The 24,682-nt window shown below is 41.5% G+C and overlaps 1 protein-coding gene across 5 annotated transcripts in view; it reads left to right on the top strand.

The window, feature by feature from the left end:
* The window catches only part of LOC132955687 (RNA binding protein fox-1 homolog 3-like), a 548,807-nt gene that overhangs the window by 79,166 nt on the left and 444,959 nt on the right, over window positions 1–24,682 (top strand). For all 5 annotated transcript variants that reach the window (XM_061028634.1, XM_061028638.1, XM_061028637.1 and 2 more), the window contains exon 2: window positions 7,686–7,780. The gene's annotated coding sequence lies outside the window, so the exon portion shown is untranslated. The remainder of the gene's footprint in view (window positions 1–7,685; window positions 7,781–24,682) is intronic.

Raw genomic sequence — 24,682 nt, 5'->3', positions numbered from 1 at the left:
CTTCAGCCTCATCCAGAACTTCCACCAAATACATGTGCATTGCGTATCAGCGTACGGCTCTATGCTCCCTCGTCCGTCAACACCCACAGGCTGCGTTTTCAGAGTGCAGCACGGCCGTACAGTTGGAGTCCGCAGACTAAAGAGTTCTAATAATCTGCAAGGCAGCATTGTTCCCCATTACAAGGAAGCATCCCCTGAGCAATGAACCCCAGTGTAACTTAAAAAATGAAAACATGAGAAGGTTTTGAAGCTCAACAAGTTGCAGGGCAAAAATAAGGATTTCGAATGTAATAAAGGACAATGTGTCCACCTGTGGAGCCCAGAATGTGTTGCCGTTTGTTTGTTTGTCATTATGGTAGTCTACATGAATGTATGCCTCTATGCATCTTTTTTGGTCACTGTAGCTTCTCTATATTCAAAAGACTTCAGTTGGAAGAATGATAATATCTGTATTCCACCAGACTTTGTGTGTGTACTTGTGTGTCATGCAAATGAAGGCCTGAGTGCAAATGACTGTGATTCTGCGTTGTTTTCAACTTGAGTGTGTGTTGAGATCTGAGTATATATTTCAGACAGAGCACCTTCAGCTTGACAAGCGATCCCTGTGTGTGTAGGAGGTTGTTCCTTTGTGCCTCTGAGCCAAGGCAGCAGGGAACAATATTCTGACTTCCGTCTCACACCAGCGAACAAGTGTGGGGGTCAGGCGTCTGGAGTGTGTGTGTGATTGTGTGTGTGAGTTGCTATAGAACATGTCGAGACGTGACGCTCAGTGGCACGGAACCGATTGCCCTGCCAAACCCTGCCAATTACCATCCTGGCTGGGAGACTAAAAGACACACACACACACACTTTTCATTTCAGTTTTTTTTCTTCTCCTCCATCCCGGTGCACAGTGGCGGTTGTCGTTCTCTGACCATCAAGTCATGGAGGGAGACATGTGGAACGGGGAGACATATCGTGCAGTAATGTCTTTTCTCAGCATTTCTATACGCTGTTGATTTTTACACATTTGTCAGGCAGTACAAGCGAAGTAACACACACACACACAGAAGAGAAAGGTGTTGTCTGTGGAGATCTGATCTGGGTGATGTGCTGTCAGAATGATCTCAGTTGTCGGTTCTCAACATGCACAATCTGACAAACAGATCAAGACATCCAAAGAAGACAGACTATTTTGTAATAGTGGAGTGACTGTGAGGTGACAGAGAAGCCTGTTTATTTTCTTATTGTACTCTTATTTGGTCTAACCCTTGTTTCCATAGTTAACCGACTCTATGTAAAACTCCAGTGATATAAGCAATAAAGATTAATTTTGTTCAAGATGAATTTGATGGATAAGTCCTCCCAGCCTGAAATTTCTGTCATCAGATTTGCAATCAAACAAACATGATTTTGAAGACATTCATTGCAATCTAGTTTAAGCTTTAACTGGCAGTTTCCAAAGGAAACGTGTGCACCAAGCACTGCCGAACTGATCACAGCCTCTCTAGTCAATGCTTGTGTTTCCACTGCATGTGTTAGCGCAACTCCGCTCTGCACTGCTCCAAAGATGCACCATGTCTGTTTTCAACTGAGCTCGCTGCAAGTATGCATCAAGCTCATAGACAGTAAATAATAATGGATGACGCCTGAGTGATGTCACACATCTGTTAGGGCAGGGGGCTCCAGAGGCTCATCCGTGACTGCGGCCATGCTGGAAATTCTATCAAAGCCTAACTTTCAGTCAACCTTACAACAGGTACAGAGCAGAGCTGAGGAGGTTTTTTGAGCCGTCACATAGTGCCGACCTGTCAATCAGGTCAGCTACATGGCTAACTATGGATTATACATATTGTTCATAACAATGTATGTGACTTCTGGGGATCGTGGAGCCAGCCTCATGTGGACCCTTGAGGCAGGATTTTGCACTCATACTCATTTGTTTCATTTTTTCCGACACCAGAGGTTGCTGCTTGGTCAAGCTAAGCAGAGCACATCGACTCATAAAGGAATTCAGACAAAGGAACGCATAGATCATCTGGTCAATTTCAAAATAAAAGACAATATCAAACTATTATACAAACTTCTGATTGTATTCCATCACTTTATCAATAATAAGTTAATACAGGCAACATATGGACAGCAAATTATGTCAATTCCCCACTCACTCTCTCTCTCTCTCTCTCCCTGATTTCTGACGTTATCCACTGTCCTGTCTCTACAGAAAGACATATATGTCCCAAAATAAACCTTAAAAAAAAGATTATTCAACATTTTGTCAAGATTTTTAGTCATCCAGACGCTAATGTTGTGGAAACTTCTATTAAAAGGTGGACAATGTACATATTGTTGCTTTAAAACAACATGTCTGGACTTCTTGACTTGTTTATTTTCTTCTGCCTGCCTGAATTATGTGTCTGTTGAATTTAAAACATATGGCATCGACTTCAAGTTACACGTAAACATCACAGGATTCACTGTATTAATCTACATACACTCACAGGCATCTAAATTTAAGCAAGCAATGCATGGATGTGACTACTTCACGTCCCCTCTTCACTTATAAATGGAGCGACGCGAAACACTGCCAATCCTCAGTGTTTGTCGCTTGACAAAGCAAAGTTGACAAGAAGCCAATGAAAGCTGTCTGTGTGACTGTGTATATGTCTGCTGACTCAGGATGCAGTGTGATTGATAAGACAGTTCATTCAGTGGAGCTCCTGGCAGGTGTTTGAGTTCACTGTGGTTTATGGTGTCTGCATTAGAGATTAACAAGGAAGTGGGCAGGAAAGATGCTGTCCTCAAACGCCCCATGACGTAGTTGTGAAGTTGAAGAGTCTAGATGGGGAGCTTCATAAAGAATTTAAGACAAGACATTGGATGACGAAGAAACCGACCAATTGGTTGGTTGGCTGGTATTATTGGACTTTGATATATGATTCTGTGATGTAAAAGCATATTTTTTTTGCTATTTAAAATAACTCTAGAATCAAAAGCCTTAATCATAGTACCTTACAGTAATTATAGCGAATTGGCACTTATCAAAGATTCAAGACACGATATGAACCCTCCTGTGACGTTTTGCCTTCACTATGAATATCAAAGATACATTAAGGGGGGGGGGCAAAGTGATCCCTTCTCTGTGCCGGCATAGGAGGTTGTAACAGAGGTGTAACAGATGCAAGACATGATCCGCAGAGCCAGCAGGGTAGAGCAGCGCTGAGCTCCTCCTGTGTGTTTACACGCCATGCTCTCTCCTGCTCTCACGCTTCCACAACGCTGCAACTCCATGTTAAATCTCAGACTGAGATTAGATAGCGGCTAATGAGGATCAAAATATTTGAATATATAGATAAATATAAACGTACAAAGACGTGATGAAGGCGATGCTGTGGCAGAATCACACTCTGACAAGGAGCTAATGTCATCATATAGTCTGTCCAGCATTAACTCCGAAGTTACTATACTCTCAACACTGTCTGCAGCTCAAGTAGCAGACGAGGAAAAGTGTAGCTGAAAAGATAAGATTGCTATAACTTTATTTAACTGGCAGACTGTTATTTGAAAAAGGAAATATCAGGCTAAGAAATGGGTCCAATCTTTGACGCCTTCACAGGTACAAGCCACCAAGCAGTAAGAATAAATCTGGAAGGGCCTTGACTCCCAATTTCCACATACTCCCTCCATGCTGCAGTCCGTCAGCACCGCCCTATACGCTGCCGTTTGCTTCCACTCTACCCAATGCTCCAGTTTCCACAGCAAGCGCCGGGGTCTGTCTTTGGCACGTGCCAGCAGCGCAACAATGCTTTTCTCCGTTTCAAATACGCTGCAAGTCTATTTTATGCATGCATCAAGCTGGACAGAAGAGAACGACCCAGACAGAAAGTCAGTGTTTGTTTGTTTGCACGTTTTTCTCTTTATTCCCACGTGATCTTGTAGTTCTCCTGTGATTGTAAATTTCTCCATTGTGGGATGAATCAAGATTTATCTTACTTACCTTATATGTGTACAGAATGAATGTGAACTAGCAAAGCAATTGGAACCAAATCTCATTTTTGTCTTGTGTCAAAACTTCACATGGTCTTATGAAGCAAATGATCCTTCTGAGGATGCTCAAGGAGCTGGTGTATCTGAAAGGTAAGTTTAGTTCACAGCATTTAAACCCAAATGTCGGCGGGAAAAAGATGCTGCAGCCAGAAAGACAGAGGAGGAGGCTTGCAAAGAAAACGAGGAGGCAGTCAGGAATTAGAGTGTACCCAGAGAGAGGGAGGAGAAGATAGACAGAGGGGGGAGGAAGAAAAGGGAAAAAAAACTATTGAAAGAGATCCGAAGTGGGAGGTAGAAGTGGAGACAAAAAGACAAATGTGGGGACGGTGGATGAGCAAGCCAGCGAGAGGAGGAGAAGACAAGAGTAGAGGATCAGCAGTTTTTTTAAAGATTTATTTTTAAGCTTTTTGCCTTTGGATAGGGTAGAAAATCTGGAGGGAGAGTTGGGAATGACATGTGGAAATGAGCCACAGATCGGACTTGAGCACAGGCCGCCCGCTTTGAGGGCTATAGCCTCCCTACACGGGAGGGGACCTAACCTCTAGGCCATAGACGCCATGGATCAGCAGTTTTAAAGTAACCAAATTTAACAATGAAGAATCCTTTGATGCTTACTCCTTAGACAAATATATTTGTGACTGTTTCATAGTGAAACTTTGAGTATGTTTACATTGGCCTCTTATTTTGTAGAGAATAAAGAAAAAAAGGGAAGACTGCGAATCTCCAATCACAACAAAATTGTGACTTGAAAATGTTCAGTATATTTTTGGAGAATTAACTCGTAGAAATAAAAATGATCATCTCAGTTGTTACATAATTTATCAGCTATAGTGAACAAGTTCCCGGTAAGTCTGTGACTTAGCTCAAAACCCCAGTTGTGTTTAACTATTAAAATTCAGGACACTCTCTGTTTAACATTTAGACAATTAAGGGGTTTTCTATGACTTTTGAAGGAGCTCCAGCCATCCTTGGTAGTTAATAGAGAGAGTGGAAGGCAGAGGAGGAGAGCACAAAGACAAATCCCTCCTTAAGGAGAAGTGGAAGCACCTTTCATGATTGCTACTGTTTAATTATACATTTGTCTGCATTTCTGCTGCCCGGAGCTGCAGACCAATAACACGTTATCTCCAGAGATTCTTCCAAATGCTTCATACAAGCTACACCACAAACACATCACACAACACACTCCCTCAACAAGCAGGAGAACGAGTGAACATTTTCTGCTGCTCTGTTCACACTGATTTATCAGTGGGTGTCAGTCAAACTCAACTATTGGAGCACTTCATCTGACAACGCAAACTGAGACTGTCATTAAAGAGACTTTGCCCTGCAGCTCACCATGCAAACCAATGTGTGAATTGAGCAGGTAAACGTACAGAGCATAGTTTTTCTCTCTTGTATATTTATTTCCACTTAAACAACCATAATAAGCTTTATTGGCTAAGTATGTGTAAACATACAAGGAAATGGAGTCTGGTTTACGAGGCTTTTGAAATCAAAGCAAAGACCCTAAATATTACAGATGAGTCCTCCTCCTCCTCCAGTTCCAGAAACTTGAGTTAACTTTTATAGTTTTTATTGTGTGCTCCATATAGCGACACTTATTAGGAACCTCTCGCATGTCATTGCTGGGTCCCTCCTGCTTCATTATTGTCCACTTGTATCAGAAGGCTTCTTTACAGCCTGCAGGTATAACCGTTCAAAGAGTTCAGGCTAAGCTCCACTTTTTCTCCACATCTTTTTCTTTAGGTTTAGGACGCTGCCGTGTTACGCCTGATATTCAACAAAAGTGAGAGTCCTAACTGAAGGAAGTGTCAGGCCACTAGCAACAAGCAGATTGTGGACTAGATGAGAGCACATAAACTGAGGTTATACATTTATCTGAAGATAGTGGAACCAGTGTGGAGAGGATCAATGATGTTCTGATATGGACAGCAGTAACAGACACATAACAGTGCCTTTACCACCTCAGGCATCTCAGCAGAAATCAGAGGATCCTTCTAATCTGGATCTGTAGAGAATCCTGGCAGGAAATATCACATCCTAGTTTCGACAAAGCTCCACTCAGGACAGGAAGGCTCTGCTCTGAGAGAGGTGCTTCAGTTGAATTCAATGCTTGAATGATACTACTTTCCCTGCAGGACTTTCACACCAAGATTAAGCAGAACCTGAGCTTGTAGGATCACAAAGGATCATAGCCAGCCAAAGAAAGTAATGTGCCAGCTTTTGCGTACAGGCAAGCAACTCTGTCAGGCATGGAAAACAAAAATACTGAGACATTGTTTCTTGTCAAGGGTCATCAGGGTCCCCATTTAAGTTCCACATTGGCCTATCTGTCATCTCAAGCACAGAAGTGCACAAACACATATTTTCTTTAAATTTTTTTTTGTTATAGCTGTTGACATTCTTTTTTTTTCTATTTCACTGCCAAACATTCATGTGCTTTTGGCCAATGAACTTCTGTCAAGTTGATGATACCAATGTTAGAAAATACATTCTTTGTATCACAAATGGAAGCTGTGTTTTGCCAAGAAAGACCCTTCAGTTAAAGCCAGAAGGATGTACAAAACCTGACGTGCACCTGATATAAGCTTTAGGGGATGTGGATGTCAACAAGTGATAGAGAGACAGTAAGAAAGTATTGAGTTGCTGGAATAATTGATGGAGGTGGAGGGTACAGTCACCTCTGTTTCTGTGTGGATGTCCTCCATACCCCCTTCACAATATGTTTCCTTAAGACCAATCTTTCATTGATGGAAAATAACACAGCTGAATATTGACAGCAGGCTCTACAAAGGTTAGATTATTGACGGATCCAAAGGCCTATGGGAAATCTATAATGTCAAGCTGTGCATGAGCAAGGCAGTGAATCCCCAGTTCCTCTTGTGTCCATGCTAAGTGTCTGATATTTGTTTATCCAGAGCAGTTCCTGTGTTGATGGTAGAAAATCCCAAGGGTGAAATTTCAGAGATAATAGACATTTGTTGGCTTTATTGGCTGTGGATCAGTGGTAGAGTCGCTCGGTCGGCCAAATGTCTGATCTGTCCTTGGGCAAGACACATAACCCCAAATAGCTTTCGCTGACGGCATGAATGGGATTAGTTGATTCTGATGGAAAGTTTACAAAGCAGCTTCTGCCATCAATGTGTGAATGGGTAGGTGTGACGTGCGTTGTAAAAGTGCTTTGAGTAGTCAGAAGACTAGAAAAGCATTATACAAGCTCAAGTCTGTTTACCATCAGAGGTGCTGATGGTCAACAGGCACGGCAGGCAACTGCTTGGGGCCCCAGGCCAGTAGGGGGGCCTCGAGGGCTGACATACTTTACACCACAGCAGTGGCTAAAAATGTGCAAATTTTCCAATGACAGTAGGAGCCTCCCTTAAGGGGCCCCATCTGACAGCACTCACTCTTGTTGCCCTGCTAAGCATAGCATGCATTGCTGTTTTGAAAACCAAAGACCAAAGAAAGAGTAACAAAAGGGAAGAGGAGTAAGCGTTGGAACACTGGTGGTGATAAACGGTGGTTGAAGGGCCCCCCAATAAATTTTTGCCTAGGCCTGAATAGACCTAAATAGAAGGTAGAATCGCCACTGTTTACCATTTAATAAAAGAGATGTTGAAGCAAATATATTGACTTGTGTGTCTTTCTTTCTTCATCAGGCAGAGGGATAGACAGAGGGATGCTAACAATCTAAAAGAAGATCCTCACATTTCTTCAACATCCCAACACCAGAAGACCGCAGCTGCTCCAAAAGGTAGGCCTCATAAGCTACTATGTATCTAAATTGAACATCTAGATTTATCAACAACAGACACTGATCCACAAAACTCCACTCGTCCAAACCAAGGTTCAACATTTGTTTCAGATGCTCCGATGTAATCATCTGTTATTAAGTATGTTCCAAGAGCTCCCATCCTCCTTCACTCGTCACATATTGGAGGAAATACTTACAGACAGTTAACCAATGACAAAGAATGCTAAAGGATCAGAGTTGTTTTTGCCTTTTTCTACGGATCCTACCAGATGTAAAACTCACACTGTTTTCACACCCTGCTGGTTGTTTTTGTATGGGGTTTTGTTGAGACACAGGGGACCATCTTATGTCCCCGCAAAACACTTCTTTCCTGGTTATCATTGCACCATTCCAACAACTTTCCAATCACAGCCAGACATATGACTTTTCAGTAGATTTATTATCACAATTTCAGCTTGAGGCTTTTCTTGTAAATTGCGATCCAATTTAAAATTGACCTTCTTGGTTAGTTTGTATTGAGTCAGGGTGAACTTGATAGAGATCAGTATTAAAAAGTAACCAAGCAACAATTTCCTTTGTTAAACATGAAGTCAATGTGGAAGTGCAAAGAAAATTAGTTCCTTGAGTATCCACTTGAGGCTGACTCCAAAAGCCCAAGACACCCCTTTAACAAGCAACAGTTATGCATACATTTGTATAATTAGGTGTGTGGTGGAATTAACTGACAGTTGGGTGCGTTATAGCTGTTTTCTGGGGAACCCCTTTGCCTGTTTCTCAAATGGTTGAAAATAAATTAGAGGACGTTTTTCCAACATGGCGACTGCAATTGTTCAGCTTCAAACTTTCTTCAGAAACCAATGGGTGTTTTCACTGAGACCATTTGTTACGGCTAGTACTAAATCTGGAACCCAAAAGCACGACTCAGTCAGGCAGGATACGTGTACAAAGAGTTTATTCCAAAACGTGACTCAAAAATGTGCGAGGGGGAGGGGTAGTGCGAAGTCCCGAGGTCCCACGTGGCAGTGTCCGTGGATCCCAGTGCGGTGTCCAAAAGTGCACAGGTGAATGAAGAAAACACAAAGGCGATCTGGTGAGCAAAGACAAAATGAAAGAGGTTAGATACAAAAGCTACGTCAACAAGGAACATTTATCTGTAAGGAGCCAAGAAAGCCGGATACCGCACGGGCTGCTGAAACAATCTGGCGGCGAGGTGAGGCAGAGAGAAGTCTTTGTAGGTGAGACCCTTGATCACCAACGAGCTACACCTGGCGCCGCCTGGGAAAACGAAACCCCGACCACCACACTCACACAGACACAGACAGGGGAGAGACACATGAGGATTAGACAGACAGGGAATGACAAACAACACACCAAAAGGAGAAGGGAGGGCTGCCATGATGTGAATCATGACACCATTCATGTTTTATAAAGACTGTGAGAGCAACTAGTGACCTTTTCGTCTTTGGTCTGCACCATGTTTTAATCAGCTAAAGGAGATACCCGCACACCAATTCCACTGGGCTAAAAAGCCACAAAAAAAGTCCACAGGTTGAGATAAATGCAAAAATAGTCTCTTTAATCAAGACCTGAGTGGTCAGAAATAACATTTCAGTCCCAAAACGTTTGCTGCGGTTTTTGTTCACATTTTTGCACTGTGAGCACCTTTTATTTTTTGACCACTCATGTTTTAATTAAAGATAACATTTTTGCATCTATCTCAGGAATTGGTGTGCGGGTATCTCCTCTGCCATTCTTCAAAATTTTCTCCAGTACCGACGCACCCAAGTGTACCTTCTTTGATGCCCTGAGTAGGCGCAGTCTCACACCTCCTGACATGTTAATCAGCTAATTGAGTTATTCTTCAACAGACACTAGATGATAAGAAGAAGGAAGGCATAAGCCGGTTTTGTTTTGGCTAGCAACACTGAAGTAGGACCATAAGGAGGACCGTATATAAGGTATGGTGTTATGGTTTATATAGCTCATCACTGTTAGCATAAATTGGAAACCATGATGGAACTTTGGGTTCGTTAACAATTGGCAAATGTGTGTGTGTGTTTGTGTGTGTGAGACGTTAATGGGAGTTCTCTGAAGGCTTTCTCCACACACAAGATGACAGGAAACGAAAAACACTGAGTTGGAAGCATCAGGGGTGTCTACGAGACTTTCTGGGCTAAAGTGTTTGTAGGTGTGTGTGTGTGTGTGTGTGTGTGTGTGTGTGTGTGTGTGTGTGTTTGTGTGTGTGTATGTGGGTTTACAGTCAAACTGATTTGGGTATTTAAAAAGCAGAACAGATTCTGTAGCTTTGGGGGAGATTCTTGAAAGCACCCCTACCACTTATTCCCTTTCTAACCTTCTCCGCCTCGCCTAGTCGTTCGCTTCCCACAAAAATCCCTGAACATCACTGAAAATGTGTGCAGAATATATTAATGTGCTATTTAAGAATCAACCCTTTCTCTAGACCCCCAGACAGATATACAATTATAATCCCTTCACTCATTGTATTCGTCATTAGCATTTAGCGACGACTGTCCAGATGCTAGAATTTGTTAGCGGTTAGCTTCAACCTCAAGGGGGAGATCCAGAGCTCCAGGCCCTATATGGGGTCTGAGAGGATTATGTGCCTGGCAAGGTGCTCTTTTGTGTGGGGAGATGAGGCAGCAGAGTGGCCCTCAGATCCAGGCCACAGGCGCAGAGAAGCGCTGAAAGGATAATCGCAGCAGTTTATCTACTGTGTTGTGGATTTAATGAAGCGTTCCTGCCAATATTTGACCTTTACTTTGAACATACCAAGGATGAACACCTACCTTAATTTTAAATAGAAAATGTTGTTTTGCAAGTGTGAAGTGTGCATAAAGAAATATATTTTCATTCCATTTGACTGAATATATGTATGGTCCTCCAGAGACAGATGTGGTGAATCAGTGGATCAGCCCACCTTCTAAACACTATAGTGGCAGTGTAGCCTCTATGCTTCTTTATAAACCTTCTGGCTTTTACCGTTACTGAATCAGAAAATATGATCACACAATACAGTGAGAGACATTGAGATTGGCAATCACAGTTTGAGTATAAGCTCCATGTGGAAGCCATGAAGCTAGCTAAAAGCTGTGCCACTCTGGTTGCAAATGGTGCCTCTATGCAAAACTACAAGATCACTGAAAACCACCAGGACCTTCACAATGGTAGAGTATGTTTGTGTGTTGCTTCATTGAGTAAATTGTGTGTTATAATTCAAAGCTTTTATTGTATTATTATTTACGTTTTTTTATTTATTTGGGTGAAGGTCAAATGGAGCCCCGCTGTTACTGCTAAATTGTCGCGACACCTTTTTCTGTTTTGACGATTGGGAGCATTGAACTTATGTGTGTTTGTTGTTGTGGTCATAAGGGTTTTATACCGTGGGAACTCCTTGGTCTCGGGATCTAGCTGTCTGGCGATGCTTCTCTGTGCTGCGCTCTGAGAACGGACAAGGGAGCATGGAGTCATATCGGAGCAGAGCTAACAAACTGCAACTGAAGTTGCTGTTGATGTTCTTTGCACTCCTGCAGTAAAAAGGGACATCTTTTCTACACTTATTATGACATCCTCTGAACAATTAATCCTTGGTCAAATTGTCCAATGCTGACGAGACAGTACTCTGCTCACCCCTGTGTTACCATGAAACTGTATTTGACTATCCAGATTTTTAGCTGTCCGGTGTATTTTCAGACATATACTTATTAGTTGGATTTTGAGATGTTATGCATTGCATTACAGCAGCTGTCGTGCATGAGCTAATCTCAATGAACTTATATCTCATATGTTGCAATGCAATACCAAATGATTCGCTGATTTTAAATAAAATTGGGCAAACATTGTGCAACATTTAGAAGGAAACCTGTCTCATGTAAAGATCTGCAATATAGCGACAATGTAACAGTTTTTCTAAATCAACACTGACTTAGAAAATTATGTTTGTGACAAAAGAAAAAGATCACCATTTCTCTGTCTTTCTTGATCTTATTGCTCATCTTTCTGCCTCACCTCTCATTTTGGTTTGGAGCAAAGCACCTTTCCGAATTCTGGGACATTCGTCTGCAGCCGTGGCTGAGTGGCTGTCACAGCAAGTTACTGACACTGCCATCTTGTCTTGAGGCTGCAGGGCTTAAATTCCAACTGAGGAGCTATCCTGCACGCAGTGGGAGACTCAGAACCCAACCATCTAAACTTCCAGTTCAAATATATACTCACTTGTAGCTACTCCTCGGAGATTGATGAAGTGTTAGCATTCACTTACATTGTCCACAATACATCTATACATTTGAAGGCTCGTTTCTCTCATTCAAACCCATATGGAGAACGATCTTTGCGCCCAAGATAACACATGTACACATACAGTAATTTCCTCACTGAAAAATAGACCTACAGATTATCAAGGAAGCAAGCACAGAATCCCTGCCAAGGGTATCCCTGAACAAAAGGAGACTGAAAGCAAAATGCAAATAGAGTCAAGGGTACAGATGAAGAGAGGGAGGAGGATAGGCAAGTCAGTGTTTTACACGGATCAAACAGAATGGAACCTGCTTTGTGGAGTAAACTGATTGACTGACACAAACACTTAGTTTAGTTTATTTGAGCGGGGACATGCACAACACAACTGATGGGTCAGAGGTAGCCATATAGCTGATTTACATTTGTTGTCCCTTGGCAAGAGGATCTAAATAATAATACATTGAATTAAAAGGAGGGGCTTATATCAACCTTCAAACTCTAGACTGTAAGTCTGCAGCCTGGCTACTCTCCTCTGTGTGCTCTCCTCTGTGTGCTCATGTCTGTGTGCCTAAAGCCGAGCCGCCTGAGCTTCAAATTTTCAAAATAAAGCTCCGGAGGTCATGCAATTGAATTGTCAGTAATTAAATACTTAAAAACATTAACAGAATAAAATGTTTGTGTATAAACGAAGACTAATATTTTTTTATATATACGTACATAGATATATATATATATGTAAACACACACACACACACACACACACACACACACACACACACACACACACACACTTTTACACACCGTTCAAGAAAGCACATTTTACTTTTCTTGTTTTTTTTCCCCCCACATTTTAATACTGTTACTTTCAACAGTACTTTGAATGGGCGGCAGTAGCTCAGTCTGTAGGGACTTGGAACCGGAGGGATGAAGTGAAGTCCGGAAATTGGTCTGGTAGCTGGAGAGGTGCCAGTCCACTTCCTGAGCACTGCCGAGGCGCCCTTGAGCAAGGCATCAAACCCCAAAAACTGCTCTGGAGCGCTCGCTGTGGGCAGCACCCTCATTCTGAGACCTCTCCATTAATGCACGTCCATAGGATCCTGTTTGTGCATGTGTGTGTAGCATGTTCATTAAACAGAGTGTAAAACTGAATTCCACCTCGCGGGAGTAATTAAGGATAAATTATTTTAATTTCAGAATGAAAAGTCTCCAACAAAGCAGCAACATCATTAGAAATGATGAACATAAATACAAACGGAGCATTTTTCTCTGTGTTGTAAGATTTACACAGACCACAAACAAAGGACTGGATGGGTCAGGAGACACTTAGTTCTTGTGGGTTTGCCGTTGTAGATTTCTGAGGGGGGCGGGGCACGAGAGCACATGAGACGTGAGAACACAGACAAGAGAACACAGACGAGAGAGCGCCAGGATACAGCCATACCCGACTCTTCAAACTGGGTCTCATCTCAAATGGGTTTCCTCAATCTCACTATTGCTGTTCTTATTCATGATTTTGTGAAGAGTTTTTCACAAAAATCAAAATGTACAGAGAGTTCTTCTCCTAAAAAGAACAACGGGCAACATGATCGAAACTTAAACAACACTGAATATATTTTATTTTGCTCTTCATTTGTGAATGAAGAACATAAGGGGCTATAAGCCGAGCTGCGGAGAGCTTTTGTCTATATGATCTTTAGTTGACCTTTAGTTTGGTGAAGAAGCTTGAGTTGGTAAGCTTCACCAGCGTCTTAGTTGAAAAAAGTCGCATGGAAAGTAAAACGTTAATAATGAAGTTAAAATCAATGGTGACCTGACTTATAACTAGATTTGTGCTTTCACACGAAACTGAAAGACTGCTGAACTTTTCCAGGTGAGCTGCATTGACCTCCTAGAGCGGGTGGGAGGGGTTGGTGTTGTCACAGCGATTGGGGCACCACCGCATGCGACCAGTACGATGTCCTTGCATGAAATGTATCTGCGCATTAAGTATTCTGATTATCAGTATGTTCTTCTCCATGCTTTTGTTAATACTGTGATTCTGTTGAACTACACATAGCATTGATATGTATGCAAATATTCTCATAAATATGCATCGTAGAGGTCAGAGATGAAAAACAACTGGGCGTATTAATATTTTGCTTTGAATCAAAAAGAAAAAAACAATAGTAAAAAAAAATTCAAATTTAAAAGCTCAATCCAATCAACTGATAAAAATCTGTCGGGTAAAGCTGTGACTTCATACAGTTGTGCTCGTATGTCCTTAAGCATCTTTGTGCACATACACACAGAGAAATGCCTACACTGTGCTGTACATTACAGTTATGTGTCAAGTTATGGGAAGTCCCTCCCATGTTCTGTTCTGACAACTGATAACTTACAGCTCCTCTAAAAAAGGGCAATTTTTACGATGACAGCAGCATGCACGGGGTCACACTGTCGCTTTGTAGTGTGTGTGTGTGTGTGTGTGTGTGTGTGTGTGTGTGTGTGTGTGTGTGTGTGTGTGTGTGTGTGTGTGTGTGTGTGTGTGTGTGTGTGTGTGTGTGTGTGTGTGTGTGTGTGTAGCTGAGCATGACATGTCATTGCACAAAGAAGGGGCCTCAAATCACCCATAATCTCCTGGGCACAGGTCAAACGACTCACTCTCCCCGCTGTGCCAAAGTGCACACCTATTTGTAAGCACATGCAGCGTTCACAGCGACGGAGAGTCACCTCAGTTTGTCATCAATAAGCTGCAGTACGTCACAGAAATAATCAATTTCACAGATCATGTTACAATAATAATGAAGAATATTGAAAGATATAAATAAAATAAGAACAGTATGGTCAACTGTAATCATTTGCTGGTAATTGGACAACTTATTTCTACTGGAGCTGTCAGAGAAAGTTAGTCCACTTGAGGTGTTATGTTGGATACTGAAATTGAACAGTCAGGTTCACTTTAATTGGAACACAACACAAAAACATATTACGGCTGTTTTGGCACACCGACTCTCATGGCGGTAAAGTATTTTCTTTTGCAACCTTGTAGACTCTGCTGAGCCCCCTGCTGTGTCAGTTTCTGCACTCCTCCTCCTTCTCCGTCTCCTCTCTCGTTATTGTGGAGGACAGCTGAAATCGGCTCCATGAATAGTGATGCCATCACTGTCGGCCATCGCTTTGTCTGCAGTTCCTTTTAGCAGTCACAGGTCCACTCGGACGGCTGATTGACTTTAATTGGTGAGAGTGAGCCTGAAAAAACAGAATGAAGAGGAGAGAAAGGAGAAAGAATAACAATTAAATTGTAAAGGACTTGAGGAACAAAGTCGTAAAAAAAAAAGAAGAAAAAAAACTTGGAAGCAGTGACTTGCATATGTAATTGGCGCACGGTGCTTGTTGGGATGTCAAATGTGTGTTTCTGAGTTACACCTGCCTCTAACAGTGGAACAACAAAAGCATGGGGAAATGTATTTGGGGAGTTTAGGGGTTGACCGTTTACAGTAGCTACTAGGGATGCAACGAAACATTGATAGAAGTTAAAAATGTATACAAAATATTGACAATTTAAATCAATTTCACAACAAACTGTAATACTCTCTACTTAACAAGTAGAGGGCGCTATCTACTTTGAGCGTGTCTTTTTCAATGAAGAAGAGAGGCATACAGATATGGCAGAAGACTTGGAGTTTCATAATGTGTCAATAAAGAAAGAATTTGCAACATTTTACTCGTAAATATGCATAAATCAAGTATATCCTCTGTGAATGTCTCTCTGAGTCATGACTGTGTACAATGAGTGAGAAGCCAGAGTCCCACCAGCTGTGTTGTAAGATCATGATCATTCTGTGTCAATTGATGTGCAATATGAAGCTACGAGCTAACTAAAGTGTGCTAACATTAGCCTGCTAACACAGCAATGCAGGACACAGGCAAGTGCAGCTTGAGCTAAGGAACAATTTTTTTCTGCCACTTGCGCAACACTCGTCCGTGCAAACTCCGACACACTGGAGGAGAGCGGAGGCTTCAGTATGGCGGAAGTGTCGCCAAACAACAGTTGGTTTATGATTTATGCTGCTGCTCAAGGGCGACATCTACTGGATCAAAAAATGTCACATTCTTCCTTTAACGCAAGGTGAGCAGATAACAGAAAAGACAACTACAGTAAGCAAATACTGCAAGACACGAATGAACTACCAACATGATGCAGTACGCAAAACGGCACCATACTGCAAAGCTCAGGACACCAAAGCATATCAATAACATGTGATGGTAAGCGGATTTGATACACCGTTCTCCTAAACAAGTGCAAGAGCCAAAGATTCAAGACATGGAAACAGTACTTCACAGCTCCTGCTAGCTAGCAGTTGCCTTTAAGTCGTAGCTAACGTTAGACCTCAGTAATAAGTATGGCAGAAGCATTATTACTTAAAATGACAGAGCTCTGTCAGTTGAACAGAAGAATCATTGTTTTAAACTTTACGTAAAACTCTGCCTTCATCACTTCAGATCAGTTATTCCTGCTTTCTCTGAATCCATTGTTGTTCTTATTAATGTGACGGCTGCAGGGCGCTCATGACCGTGCGCGGTCGTACACAACATTTATCATGTACGTTTAACCAGCAAATAGACACCAAAGCTGATAGAAATTATAGCCTTTATTCATTTACTTGTGTGCTAATATAAAACTGGTCTTGTTATCATATTCCCACTCCAGTTTTCCTATTGTTCTTGTCCGGTCCCAACCCTCTGATTAGCTCTGAAATCCGCTCCGGGGGAATCCCGCAGGAAATCCAGTGACCAGCAGGACTCCCTAAAAAATGTCAGCCTCTAAATCATACTGAAACAAACTAACTGATAGAGTCTTACAAATAGCAATGGTAGATTGATGTTATTACTCACATTGCTGGAAAATCAAAACATGAATTATGATTCTAAGTTTTTTTACTCACTGATATAATCCATTGAGGATTTTCCGTATGTTTTCACCCCAAAATTCAAAGAGAGGGGAGCTTGTAGGGAGCTCAGCCTTTTTCAGGGGGAGCTTAAGAGCTCGGTACTCTATCTGTACCATTTCTGTTGACATATACTCGAATGTCAAATCCCTATGGTTTTTTGATTTAAACATCCGAAGAAAAATTCCATAGGAAATGTTGTAGGAAAAATGACAGAAGGCGGTGTGTTCGCCGTGACCTCTGCGGAAACAATAAAATACAGAGATAATGCTGATGGGGTCATATTTCTGCCGTTGTTTTCTCCTTTTCTCGCCTCCCTTCTTTCGCAGGAAAATCAAACACATGACAACTTTATTAACCTCAGACTGATTTATTCAGCGATGCAGTTCATTTTGGAAATGGATGCCTGTTTTTTAAAAGGACAGGAACACTATCACTCTTTTAGATTGTTTGTTGCATTGTTGTATAATCGCACGTCTTCCCTCTAACTCTTTCTTTCTCTCCTTCTGTCTCGCTTGTCTGAAAGAGCAGGATGGTGGGAAATAAATCTGGGAGGTTGTCATAAAAGTGCTCTAACTTTGTTCTTTCCCCAGACCTGAGGAGTTGAGCACCTACTCCATCAAACTGATTACCCAGGCAAAGTGCAGAGAGCTTACACTCGGTTTGACCTGCTCCGAACTACATCTGAAGGGATTCAAAAAACCATAGAAGTCTTCTTTGGAGAGTTAAAGAAACAACCTTTGGCAATGCATGACCCAATATACTATATATCCGCCCTTCAGTCTTAAAGCGCTCTTTGTACTCTGTTGACAAAGTATACAGTACGTCTCATTAAATGGGGGAGCTGAAGCTGTGGCATAACTGTACTCTTAATGACTCTGGGATGGATTGTGAGCCGATTCCTCGCCCTTCCTCACCCTGCACACACCTTCAAAGGGCTCACCTGACAGGGCAAAGATGAAAGTCAGAGGAAACAGGCAGCAGAGTGCTGGGTGAAAGGCGTGGCAGAGCAGGAATTAGAATGAAGAGAAAAGGAAGATAATGAGAAGGGGAAGAGGAAAGGCGCAGAGCGCAACATGGTGTTGAGCCTTTATGTGCAACCCATGCAAACATTTGTGTGTTTTGAACATATGTGTGCCATGGAGGTGTGTGTGTAGACTTATGTATGTATATATGAAAAATAAATCAGAACTCTGTGGCACACTGAAAATAACTTTTCTGTATTTTATGTGAGCGATAGATTAACAAGTAAGTTTTCATGAAACGCTAGAAATTTTTTTTGTTATCATTTAAAAAGCTATTATTTTAACAGTTTGACTTTGAATGGGGCTGCATGGTGATTAAGTGGTTGGCGCTGTTGCCTCACACAAGGAGGTTCATGGTTCAAATCCCTGTCCGACAGGAGCCTCTCTGTGTGGAGTTTGCATGTTCTCCCTGTTCATCTGTGGGTTCTCTCTGGTTACTTCGGCTTAAATCCAAAGACATGCTATGTAGGTCAATTGGTGACTCGTAGGTGTGACTGGTTGTCTTTCTCTGTATGCCAGTCCTGTGATTGACTGGCAAACAGTCCAGGGTGTAACCCCGCCTCTCGCTCAATGACAGCTGGGATCAGCTCCAGCCCCCTGCGACCCCGAACAGGAAAAGTGGAATAGATAATGGATGGATGTTGAATGTCAAACATTTGAAACAAGTAAACAATAAGTCTTTTACTCTGTGCTGTGGCCTGTGCATCATTCATAGTGATGTTCAATCACATAGTCTACTTATTTTTCATCACTTTAGAAGTCTGGGAGTACATGCACTAGTGAGTACTAACAAAAAATGTAATTCTTTAAAAAAAAAAAAACGTTTTTAAACACTGAGTACAACATTTAAATGATCTGATTCAGGCTCAAAGTAGTAAAGCGTTACCAATCCTGCAGCCCTTTATACTGTCGCTTCATGACAAGATCTCATTCCAGGCGGCCTTGTGAGGTGATCTGTGTTAAGCCAATCAGAGGGGATTATCTGAAGAATAGTCTTTAGATATATTTGGTTTGCAGCAATGTGGGACAGATGAGGTCCTTTTGAATGCCGGGATGGAATCAAATCAACACTTCGTATTTTTGTTTTTATTCAGCCTGGAAAACCTGGTATACCTCGAGGGGATTCAAAATCTCTTTTTAAAGAGTGGTGTAGCTCTTTTCATAACAACAGACATTCTTTAGGTTGACTCTCTGAAACGACAGTTCATTGCTACAGCAATCCTGTGAAGCATCTTCATCTTATTATGACATCATGCCATCACGCCGACACACCGTGAGAACTGTAATGTGCAAACAACCGCTTGTCATGAAAAGAGATTCTTGAGTCCTTTGAAGCGAGGGGTTATACACACAAACAATAATACAAGATACGATACTCCACAATTTCCCAGTTTGGGATCAATAAAGTAATTCTATTCTATTATATACATGACTATAATTAAAAGACGTATAGTAACAAATTAGACAGGAAATATTTGTCCAAGTCGCCCACAATCATAAATAAATCAGGCAGAATGGGCGGTTATGTCACACGCCCCATGTACAGAGGATATAGTGCGGCCGTGGATTTGAATCTGACCTCAGCCCTTTGCTGCATGTCATCCCTCACATTCTCCTCCCAACATTTCCTGTCTGACTTCAGCTGTCTTATCTCCCAAATAAAGAGAGCAGCTCAAGTTGCGGGCCTTTTTGTCATTTGTTCCAAGAGAAAGCTGCAGCAAAGGTTCTGGGGCTACAGATTTCGAGAGAAGTTTCCTTGATGTCTGATGATCTAGAAAGATCATGTTGTCATTTTATTCAGTAGATATCTTACAGATTGGTCCTTTAATACAAAAAAAAAATCTCTGACAAATCGGTGCCTCTGTTCATTGTGGTTATACTGTGTAACGGACTTGAGGTATGATTATTGGTTCAATAGGTTTAATTTATACAGTGTAGCTTTACCAAGTCATAAAAAACATGAAAACATAAAAATATTGCCTTCAGCTTGATATACATTTACAAATGAATGCCGTTGCTGCAGGGCCTCTATTTGCATTACTGTTCTCCAGACAATATTATCTTTCTGCATTTATATGGAATTCTGCCATTTGCTCTTGTATTGCATACTAACCACACATCGGGTTGATTCAGTAGTTGTGTTTGACAGTGTCACATGTGAACACAGTATGTCTACTTTTTGCTCCTCATTTGACCTCACAAGGTCATTCTTGGATCAAAGATTGTACTTGTGCTAAAAGTAGTTTGACACAAGTGTCTTGGAAGGTGATACGAAGGCAAACCGAGCAGATGGCGTTTTTCCAGAGGTGAGCATTTATTTACAGTGATAATCCCAAAACGTGTTAACTTCATAAAACAATGAAAGTTCAATGAAAAATCAGGTTAATTAACCCATACCTAAATCAGATTAAGGACCGTGTTTTAAGGCAGCACGTCTTCACCTCTTTTCCCCCGCAGGAACAAATGTCTCCTGGTTTTATAGACTGCCCCATTAACAAAATGGGGCGATGACATCATCAACCTTATAAATACCCAGGAAGTGCTGGGCCAGCCCCTTTAGCTGCATGGGACCACATGGAGAACTGGACAACAGAACAAACAAAAGCAAGTATGGACAACAGACAAACAATGATATATTGCAATTCCAGAAACTAAATAAAAATGACTGAACTAAATCAAGACTGTGTGTTTGCTTTAAGTTGATTTATACTTTGATGTGACCTGTAACTTAATGCTAACACATAGTGATGGCGAAATGAGGCTTTGTGAAGCAATGAGGCTTTCCAGCCAATTGTATCGCAAATAGATTCATTACTCGAGGCCTCATTTAACACAGTGTACACTAGTGACACCTACTGGTCAAAACAATTTAGAGCAGCCAAATTATTATTGATCACATCACATGCCATTGCATTACTGACATGTTATAGCAAATTGTACTACTGCGGTAACCAATAAGGATTCACGTGATATTACTTTATAACATACCTTAGTTAATATAATCATATTATCATTCGGTGATCTTGTTTTATGATTTCCTATCAAGATATAGCCTATGAAACAACAATATATATAAATCTATTGTTCAACAAGTTTGAGGACTTATGTGAACTAAAAAGTCCAGGAAAGAAGATTGAAAGAAAGATCCTTAAAGCACACCAAGCACTTCACCTTCAAATCAAAATAAGCCATCGATAATAAACACAGATAACGATGATAGTGACAGAAATAATAACAACTAATGGAAGTGATACAGTGTGGCAATACATGAAAGCTTAGTAGCATAATGGTTACGGCAGCGCCACTTCGACATAGAGGCTCGGGTTTGGTTCCTGGATCTGCTAAATAAATGTTTTGTTTTAACGTTTACCTTATTGGGAGATGATAACTCAAAATGCTCCCAAACAGGAGACGTTTTCCTCTTTCTCGCAGGCTCCATTTCTCCAAAAAATAGAACCAAAACTCTAACTCTCAATAACCAACAAACGCAAACTCACAAGGAGACATGACAAGTGGGTTTCGCTTCCTTTTATCCACAACCCGAAACACAAACAAATCAATGACGTAGTTCTACTCGAAGTGAGGCCTCGTTTGTCATCGATGACGCGCTTCTCTGAAAATGACACGAGCCTCGATACGGGGCCTCGGCTAGAAATGCCCCTCCTACTCGACACGCTTCAAAGCCTCGGTGTCAAACGTAACATCACTAGTGACCTGTAACTTAATGCTAACACAAACAAACATGGGATAGTAAGAGCTGTAATGTTACACAAGCAAAAAATACATTATGGCAAAATACACAACTGTAAACGATAACATGATCTGATATTCAATGAAGATGTAAGTGACAAGTGGTGAATAACAAAAGAGCATCTCGCTCACTTTGTCTCAGAGATCATACATGGTTACGTGGACACACAGAGTCTGACTCTGAAATGTTGACCTGACCTGAGCATTCATTTTGAGTACACACCTCAAAGAAGAGATACTTTGATCTTACTCGTGAATTTGCCATCTGAACTTTTGTTAATGAATCCTTCCAGAAATAGGAACACGTGATTTCCTTCTTCATATAGTAACTAATCCTCATGCCTGGTTCAAGTATTGAATGATCTTAAGGCCAACTTCCACCAGATGCTTTTATTTTTGCTGGATGCCAAAGACTGGCGCATCAATTTAGCACAGAAAATGACCATATCTGTGTTTGTAAGGTATGCACACGTATCTGATGGCAGTTTAGGGTCAGTGAGAAGTGGCTTCCCACTAAAATCTGGAAATGACTGGTCCAGTTTACCCTGAAAACAACATTTCAAGTACGTGAGTGAATTAAATATAGAGTGTGTGTTGATCTTATGTATCGAAATCCTGAAACTGTAGGAAATGTTGCCTCACTTGCTGTGATATGGCAGTGAAGAGCGTGCAGTCACATGTGCACATGTTATTGTATCTCAGGCCTTGTAGGCACTTCTCGAAACAGCCCCAGCCCAAACCTCATTAACTGAAACTGTATCCACAACATTTGGTGCTTGTGCAATAACTTGTAAACACATTAAAAATTAAATTGTACCTACAGGCTTCTGAGCCGCATGTGCATTTTAATTCACAGGCCTCCCAACTTCTATAAACAAGCGCTGTCCCCCTCTAAAAATGGCCCTGAAACCAGTGTGTGAGTATTTTCAATAAATGCAGATTATGCCACTGTGGAAGATTACACAGTTGTTGGCAATTGCAGTGTCTTAAAAGACCTCATTGTCACATATTGTGTAATTCAATAACGAGAGGCTGTTCAAACTTTTAGCAAAAAAAAAAACATGTAATGAAATTACAAAGTGTGAAAGTGTTGCTAAGTGTTTGTTCTCATACGAATAACGTAGTCCTGCAGATGCAAACATCTGAATTTTTTTTAATAATGCGCCATGTCTTTGTGATGAAAACTTTTAAAAACAAACAAAAAGAAACATCCAAGGATATCGGTGGGATGTTCCATATTTCCCTCAGCTTATGTTTTGTTTATTTAAAGCTGTGTTCTGAAAAGCTAAATGTTAAAGATGACCTTTTATGCTGAGCCCCGTGTTGGGGGGCGGCTGTGGCTCAGTTGGCGTAGTCGGTCGCCTCTCAACCGAACGTTTGGGGCTACGATCCCCAGCTTCTGCAGCAACATCTCCGATGTGTCCTCGGGCTAAATCGTGCATGCGTATGAATGGAATTAGTTACTTCTAATGGTGTGTGACATGCGGTGTAAACAAGCTTTGAGTAGTCAGAAGACTAGAAAAGCGCTATTCAAGCTCAAGTCCATTTACCAGTTACCATGTTAAAGCTCAACAATAGTGTTCCAATGCTGGATGTCCACACAGGGTAAAGCTTAAGCTCATGATGTGAATGTATGTTGGAGCATATCGTTAAATAGCTCCTCGATATGAAACAGAGAATTTCCCGAGATGGCTTCAAGCCTCCATGGAAACCGTTGAAGCCTCTTGCTTGCAGGCTCTTCTCCCAGCACTGGAGAGCTGCCCTATCCTGGAAGGAAGTGTTGCCAGATCTGGTGGGAGAAACAACCAACCACGTCTATGGTAACAAGCCCAAAAGAAGCACCTTGGCTACCATAATGAGCCAATGGCAGAGACTAAACGTCTACCAGTCGGATTTACTAGACTTTGTGTTTTTGGGACGATAGAATTAACAGGCACCTAATCTAATTCATACTCCTTTTTTTAAAATTATTTCCGATTCAAATAAGACGTGTAGTTTCTCGTATATTTCTTTTTTGTTTTTGACGGTGTGGTCTTTTCATAGTAAACAGGATCTGACAACTGTCGCTCTTCTTCATCTATATATACACGTATATGTTAAAATAGAAGTTACACCTCCTTTCTCGGCAGGTTTTATCACAATGCTGGTGTCATTCCTTAGTCCTGCTATGGCTTCTCTTTCCAAATCAGATGCTTTCCTTAGGGGAACGGAATGAGGAATTCAAATCTTTTTTGTACTTTTCAGCAATTAGGATCCCGTCAATTCAGTCAGTACTGCCAACACCACGGCAGAAATGTAGCCCCAAACAATGACAGACCCTCCACCTTGTGTCGATAAAGGCTGCAAGCGCTGATTCTTCCATCTTTCTCCAACTTTTCTTCCAGCATATTGTTGATGATTGGACCTAAAAGTGTTGAACTATTTTCCATTGATCATTGGACCGGTCTTTGCGAGCTTTTGCATATCACCCATGGCCCCCTTTCAGCCCTTTTCTTTGAAAGAAGGACTCCTTCAAATGTTGCTCAGTATGAGTCACTACTTCTATCCATCAAAACATGAACACCAGAGAGGAAAAACACTCACACAGACACACACACACAGCTACACCTCTTGCCATATGTCCTGGTGGACTGAGGCCCGGGGGCTGCAGCTTCCCATGGACAGATGGGAGTATCAGGGGGAGGTGGAGTCGCTCTGATCAGCACCTTGCTCACTGAGCATGGAGGCTTGTCCCGTTTCCTTTACAGGCTTCAGTCTTCAAAGGGAACAACAAAATCTCAGTTTAAACTCATTTATCAGCTATACTACTCATCGAAAGCATGAGTTAAAAACTGAGTAGGTGCATTAGGACTAGGCTAATTGATTCTGTGTATGGGATTTTCCAATTTGATTTTCTACTGAAAGAAAGTCAAGATCCGCTTTCAATTGCAACGATCCAAATCAAA

The sequence above is a fragment of the Labrus mixtus genome, chromosome 21 (assembly GCF_963584025.1).
Source record: "Labrus mixtus chromosome 21, fLabMix1.1, whole genome shotgun sequence".
Lineage (NCBI taxonomy): Eukaryota > Metazoa > Chordata > Actinopteri > Labriformes > Labridae > Labrus > Labrus mixtus.
The sequence above is the reverse complement of the archived record's forward strand: the minus strand, read 5'-3'. Positions and strand labels throughout refer to the sequence as shown.